This window comes from Hyaena hyaena, unplaced genomic scaffold (genome assembly GCF_003009895.1).
Source record: "Hyaena hyaena isolate Hyena2069 unplaced genomic scaffold, ASM300989v1 scaffold_296, whole genome shotgun sequence".
NCBI lineage: Eukaryota > Metazoa > Chordata > Mammalia > Carnivora > Hyaenidae > Hyaena > Hyaena hyaena.
In genome coordinates, this window is record NW_024080931.1 from 295170 (window position 1) to 300841 (window position 5672).

The 5672-nt window shown below is 58.8% G+C and overlaps 2 long non-coding RNA genes across 2 annotated transcripts; one reads left to right on the plus strand and one right to left on the minus strand.

The window, feature by feature from the left end:
- Positions 1 to 434: 434 nt before the first annotated feature.
- Positions 435 to 1702, minus strand: LOC120242116. The gene is made up of 3 exons (XR_005531014.1): positions 1489 to 1702; positions 1318 to 1412; positions 435 to 560 (listed from the first exon to the last, which is right to left on the minus strand). It is a non-coding gene; the product is annotated as an uncharacterized LOC120242116 (long non-coding RNA).
- A 441-nt stretch (positions 1703 to 2143) lies between these two features.
- On the plus strand, positions 2144 to 4722 carry LOC120242048. Its single transcript, XR_005531006.1, has 2 exons — positions 2144 to 2228; positions 4545 to 4722. It is a non-coding gene; the product is annotated as an uncharacterized LOC120242048 (long non-coding RNA).
- The last annotated feature ends 950 nt before the right edge of the window (positions 4723 to 5672 follow it).

Consider the following 5672-nt stretch of genomic DNA (forward strand, 5'->3'; position numbering starts at 1 on the left):
AACTGGGGACCCGGGACTTGGCCGTTGCTGGGCGCTGTTTGCAGGCTGTGTTTGCCCAGACCTGCTTAAGTTCGCCTGTTCCCAACCCAGCAGAGCCCCGAGCAAGCCACTCGGTTTCAAACTCTCAAAGTACCCGTCCTGTTAGGGTTTCATCGTGTGCTGGAGGGGTCTTCAAAAGGGGGCATAAGGAAAGTTTGGGGGGTGATGTACTCCTCTTGATTTTGGTGGTGGTTGCGTGGAAATATACATGTGTCAAAACCTATCGAATCATACGTTTTTGCATATTTATATGTCAATTACACCTCAACAAAGACATAGGTGTTTAGAGTAGCACCACTATCATCGTTTCAGCTCTTGGATCCAGCCATGCCTGAAAGCAGACAGTCTGGACTTTCCAGATACACAAGCCAATAAATGTCCTCTTGCGGGAATAATAATTATTACTAGTAATTTTTATTTCGTTGTTAGTCGTCTCAGCCTTTCTGTCTCGTGTTGCAGTCTGGATACCAGAGGGGGCAGTCGTATGATGAGAGAGCTCGAAAACTGTGGCCCGGAAACTGCTGTGGATAAAGAGGTTATGTTCACCTCACCTGGGAAATTGTTCGACAGGTATCCCTTCTGCAGAACTTGTCAGAGCCTTTAAGATACGAATGGGCCAACTCCGAGGCTTGCTCTACACAGTCTACCAGAGGTCCCCCAAATGTGAGCCCACAAGTGCCCCCACCATTGGCTCCTTACGCTGCCAGTCCCCCATCTCCCCTCACTTTCTCCTGCTTCCTGGAATCACCTTCCAGATAAACGCTTTCACCTCTCAGAAGGCCCCACGCAGTGATCTCCCAGAGCCCACAGCCCCAGGACCCCTCTCGCGTGGGCCGTGGGAAGGTCAGGCGCTTTTACCTCCCCTGTTGGAAAACACCAGAAAGCCCAGGAGGCCGTGTGCCTCCTGGCCTGGGGACAAAGCCTCTCAGAGCTGCTTCCGCTTCCCTCCAGCCGACCTCTGAGCCTTTGCTTACGCTGTGCCCTCTGCCTGGCTGCCTATCCCCTCGGCCTAACCAAATGCCCTCGTGTAGGATTCCCCTGGATGCCGGGGCCCACAGTGCCTCCGGATTATTAACTAAGCAGCAGAATTCCCGCGGCCAGCCCTCCTGGCCCCCCTTCCTCCCTCCGATGATTAGAGGAAGGAGCCTCCAGCGGGACCGATGTGACCCTTCCCTGTCGCCCCCTCACCCCCTTGTAAGCCAAGCGCCAGCGGCTGGGCAGCCGCCTCACTGGATGGAAGCGTGTTTTGTTCCCACCCTGTGTGTGCTTGCTGCCCACCTGCTATTTGTGACAGGTGCGAGCCGCTCTCCATTTCCAGCAGGGCAGCAGCGACTCTGTTTTTAAATACACCGACTTGAGAAGACGTGAGTCAGCTGGAAGCCAAACACTAAATAAATCATGGGGCAGGTGGGGCCCCACCTTTACCGATGAAGTTTGGGAAACGCCCACCTCTTTCAGGAAGCCCTTCCGGATTGCCCCGGCCAAGCCCTGGAGGTCTCGGAACCTTCTCGTGACCCGCGACCCGCCTACACACGTGGGCAAGGGCACGGGGCCATCTTCAAATCGGGTTCGGGGAACCCGGAGCGGAGGAGCGGTGTCTCCGGTAGGGCCGGGCCACGGCGGCGCTGGGATCCGGGGTGCGGGCGTCTCCGGGCCAGCTGGGCTCGCCTCCCGCAGCTGTTGGCGTTGCCATGGTTACCGAGCAAGCCTCCCCCCCCCCACCCGCGCGCGGAACCCCTCACCCTCGGACCAGGCCCTTCAAGGGACTGAGGCTCCTGGGTGTCATGGAAACGGTTTCCAGGCGCCGCAGCGGGCTTCCTCATTGGCTGGCTGGGCCTGGCCCGCGAAGGTCATTCCCGGGGTCACGTCCAGGCGCGGGTTTCGTCCAGGCCCCCAAGCACGTGCAGCTGGGTGTCCGCTGTGGAACCTTGACTTTCAACGCATTTTGAACTCCCGGCGCAGCTGACAGTGTCCACGCCCCCTGGGTGGGGCTGGAACCTTTAGCCACTAACCACCCCCATGCCCCCCCCAACCTGTTTTAAGTTAAATGCTCCGGGCTCACCCTGTAAACGTGGAGCTCAGAGGAACCACCAGGCAGCGGCTTCCTCTTCTTCTAGAACCTTCTCCCTACAGTGATGGCCGCCACAGAGCAGGGTGGAGGCCATGACCCTGTCTGACCGCAGGAGCAGGTGAGCAGGCGGGCACCGGGCCCCCCGGGCAATGAAAAAATAAGCAGCGGCAGCGAATACTCGCTGGGCAGTTCCCTAGTGCCCGGCCCTCTTTTCAATACAAACACCAAGGTTAAAGGCATCATGTCCCCATTTTAGAGATGGGGAAGCCAAGGCCCAGAGCAGCCGCGGGCTTTGCCCGAGACCACACGGAACAAATGCAAGTGGCAGTCTGGGATTTGCACTTGGGCCCCGCGGCCCGTGGTCAGCAGGTCTCAGCACTGATCATGTGACTAAATGTCCCCAGGTGACATCTGCCATCGGAAATGGCGCAGGGGCCTAGGACTGAGAGGGAGCTCCCAGGAGGGGCCAGGATGCTGGGTGGCCCGAGGGAGAGATGGTGCTGCCAGGGGGGCCTGGGGGCTCCAGAACCTTCTAAACTCTCCGCCAGGGAGTGCGGAGCCATCCAAAGAAACAACCCACATTTAAGCGGTGAGCCCACCGTGCAAGCCCGGCTTCCAGAAGGTCCCCTCCGACGCCCAGCCACTCTTCTCCTTCCAAACAGACCCTGCAGCCCAGCCCGGCCGCGGGGAGATTCTGGAAGGAGATGCAGGCTGAGGAGGAAAACGGAATTCCAGCGGAGCGTGCGGTTCTCTGATGGCTGCCTGTGTGCGGAGACGCTCCCAGGGGCCCCGCCAACAGACTCCCGCTCAGGCCCTTGGGGTCCACGGGCGGGGGGTGGGGGGCGAGAGCGATCCAGAGAGGGAAATCGGGAGGCCAGGCTAAGTGGGGAGATGGGAAGAAGCGACATTCGAAATAGGGCTAATTGGGGCGCCCGGGGGGCTCCGTCAGTTGAGCATCTGACTTCGGCTCAGGTCATGATCTCACAGTTCGTGGGTTCAAGCCCCATGTCAGGCTGCTGACAGCTCAGTGCCTGAGCCTGCTTCGGATTCTGTGTCCCTCTCTCTCTGACCCTCCCCTGCTCACGCTGTTTCTCTCTCAGAAATAAATAAACATTAAAAAACTTAATTAAATGGGGTATGTGGAGGAGCAGGGACCCGCCAGGCACAAGACGGGAGGCAAAGGGAAACGCTGGGTCGAGCAAAGGCCAGGCGCCAGCCGGTGGGTTGGAAGGTGAGCCGTGTGGCTGGAGCGGCCGAGCAGAGGGGACGTGGGCCGGGCAGACACACTGAACACCACCCCTCCCCCATTCCCACGTTGAGATCTGCACCCCAGTGTGATGATATTGGGGGGGCCTCTGGGAGCCCCCATGGACGCAGCCAACCCCTCCCCCCATGACCGCCTTCTCGCTAAACCAGGAGCAGGCCCTCCCCAGGCACTGAGTCTGCCAGCGCCTTGATCTTGGACTTCCAGCCTCCAAACCCCAGAAGTAAATACGTGTTGTTTATCAGTCCCTGGTCTATGGGAATTCGGTTACAACAGCCCTAATGGACTGAAACAGAGGTTAACTATGCAAAGCGTGTCCAAAGGGCTTCTCGGAGGAGGTGACATGTGAACAGAGCCTTGGAGGGTGAGGAGGAGCTGGCCGTGGGGAGGTCTGGGGAGAAGAGCATTCTGGGCAGAGGGAACCACACGGGCAAAGGCCCTGGGGCAGGAGCGTGCCAGTTGTGTTCAAAGAACAGCGGAGAGGCCGGGGTGGCCGGAGCAGACCGAGCGAGGCGGGGAGGAGACAGGGAGGCGGGAAGGCGCTGCTCCGCCCCCCCCAGGCGAGTGATGATGGCGGCCTGGCCCAAACAGCGGCAGAGGCGGCGGGGGGGTGCGGCCGGGTGCCGGGATTCGGAGTGTAATCTGGAGACCAAGCCCCAGGGCTGAGGGAGGCGAGGGGGGAGGGGACAGACGGTGGGACTGGAGGTGACTCCGGGCCACACAACCGCCTGGAGATGTCGGCGCGTTTCCCGGCGTCCCGGCTCCCGCCAGCTGCCGGCAACGTGCGGCCCAGATGTTTCATCGCAGGGACATCTGTGCCGGGCCTTCCCCCAGCGTCAGGCGGGTTTCACCTGCTGCGGCGACATCTGGGATCCCTGGGAGCCGGAGGCGGAGGGGGAGGTGAGAGGGGACCCTTGTTCTAGGCCGGACGGCTGCCCGTGCCTCTCGCAGAGAAGGGGCGCATGGGTGCCCAGGGTGTGCCCACGCGGTGCTGGGGGGTGTCTGTGCGCTCAAATCCCCAGGTATGAGCCCCTCCCCGAAGGGGAGAAAGCGGGGGGCCCTCCACCGGGTCCTCGGGGTCACAGTCTCCAACCCCACGTTCCCACCTGCAAGCCTTTGCCCCCGCCAGGGTGGGCTTCCCACTCCGCCTTGTATTCATCTCCTCGACAGGGACGGACTAGAGCCTACTGTGTACCAAGCGCTGCCCCAGAAGGTAGCCGCGACCGAAATAGATGGAGAAAACCTCCAGAAAGCAAAAGCCAGAAAAGTCTCGGACCCCCAGGGGCTCGGTCTAGTGTCAGACAGGCTGTCCACAAACACAGGGGTGAAGAAAATATTTTCAAAGAAGGTAAGTCCTGGGAAGGAAACAGAACAGGATGTAACGTGAAGGGAAGGATGGAGAAGCTTCTTCAGCTGGGGGTAATCGGGGAGGGACTTTCAGAGGGGGTGGCATTGGAGCCAAGAGCTCAAACAGGAAGAAGCGCCAGCTGGAGGAGGAATGGGGGAAGTTCATTCTAGAGAGGGGGAACAGCAAGTGCAAAGGCCCTGAGGCAGGACCGTGCCTGGCAGAAGAGTAAAGGGACTCAAGGCGTTGGGCCCGTGTGAGCAAGGGAGGACTCGGAGGGAAGAGCGGCCATGGTGGTGGTGGCGGTAAGGCACAGAGGACCCCGTAAGGGTGTGGATTTACCCATATGTGGGCACGATCCCTGGAAGGGGAACAGGCATGTACGGGATCTTTTTCAACAGACCTCAGAGAGGGTGAGGCCTTTGCCCGCAGACACACAGCGATGACAGGCAGCAACGTGGCCTTTCCCCACATTCTCGAGATCGGGGGGCCCAAGACCCTGTAAACCTTTTCTCCAAGAGAAAAAAAAATGCACACAGTCAGCTCCATACAGTCTCCCAGCTGTTTGGGGAGAGGAGGCAGAGCGAGAAGAAGGTGTGTGTGGGGGGGGGGGAAGCGCAATATTTCTATTGTCCTTATCCAAATAAATTGAGATGTATTTGTGAAAGTGTCAAGGAAGCCTCCAGGAGCAAAACTATAAAATCACACAGCTGCTCGGAGGGCCCGTGACAGACAGCTCAGATTAATGTAGCTGTATTTTTATGGTCTGTTAACAACTGATATGGGTTTTAAATATATTATCTTCCATTGTATTGTCTGTCATTTTAAAAACTGCTCATGTCTCCTGTGTTTGCTTTTAAGAGGTTCTTATAGAACATTCCGCTGCCGAGCTCCCAAATCTCTTTTTTCCCTCCCCTCCCGTAGATATATCATTGCAGATCTTCTCCCCCTCC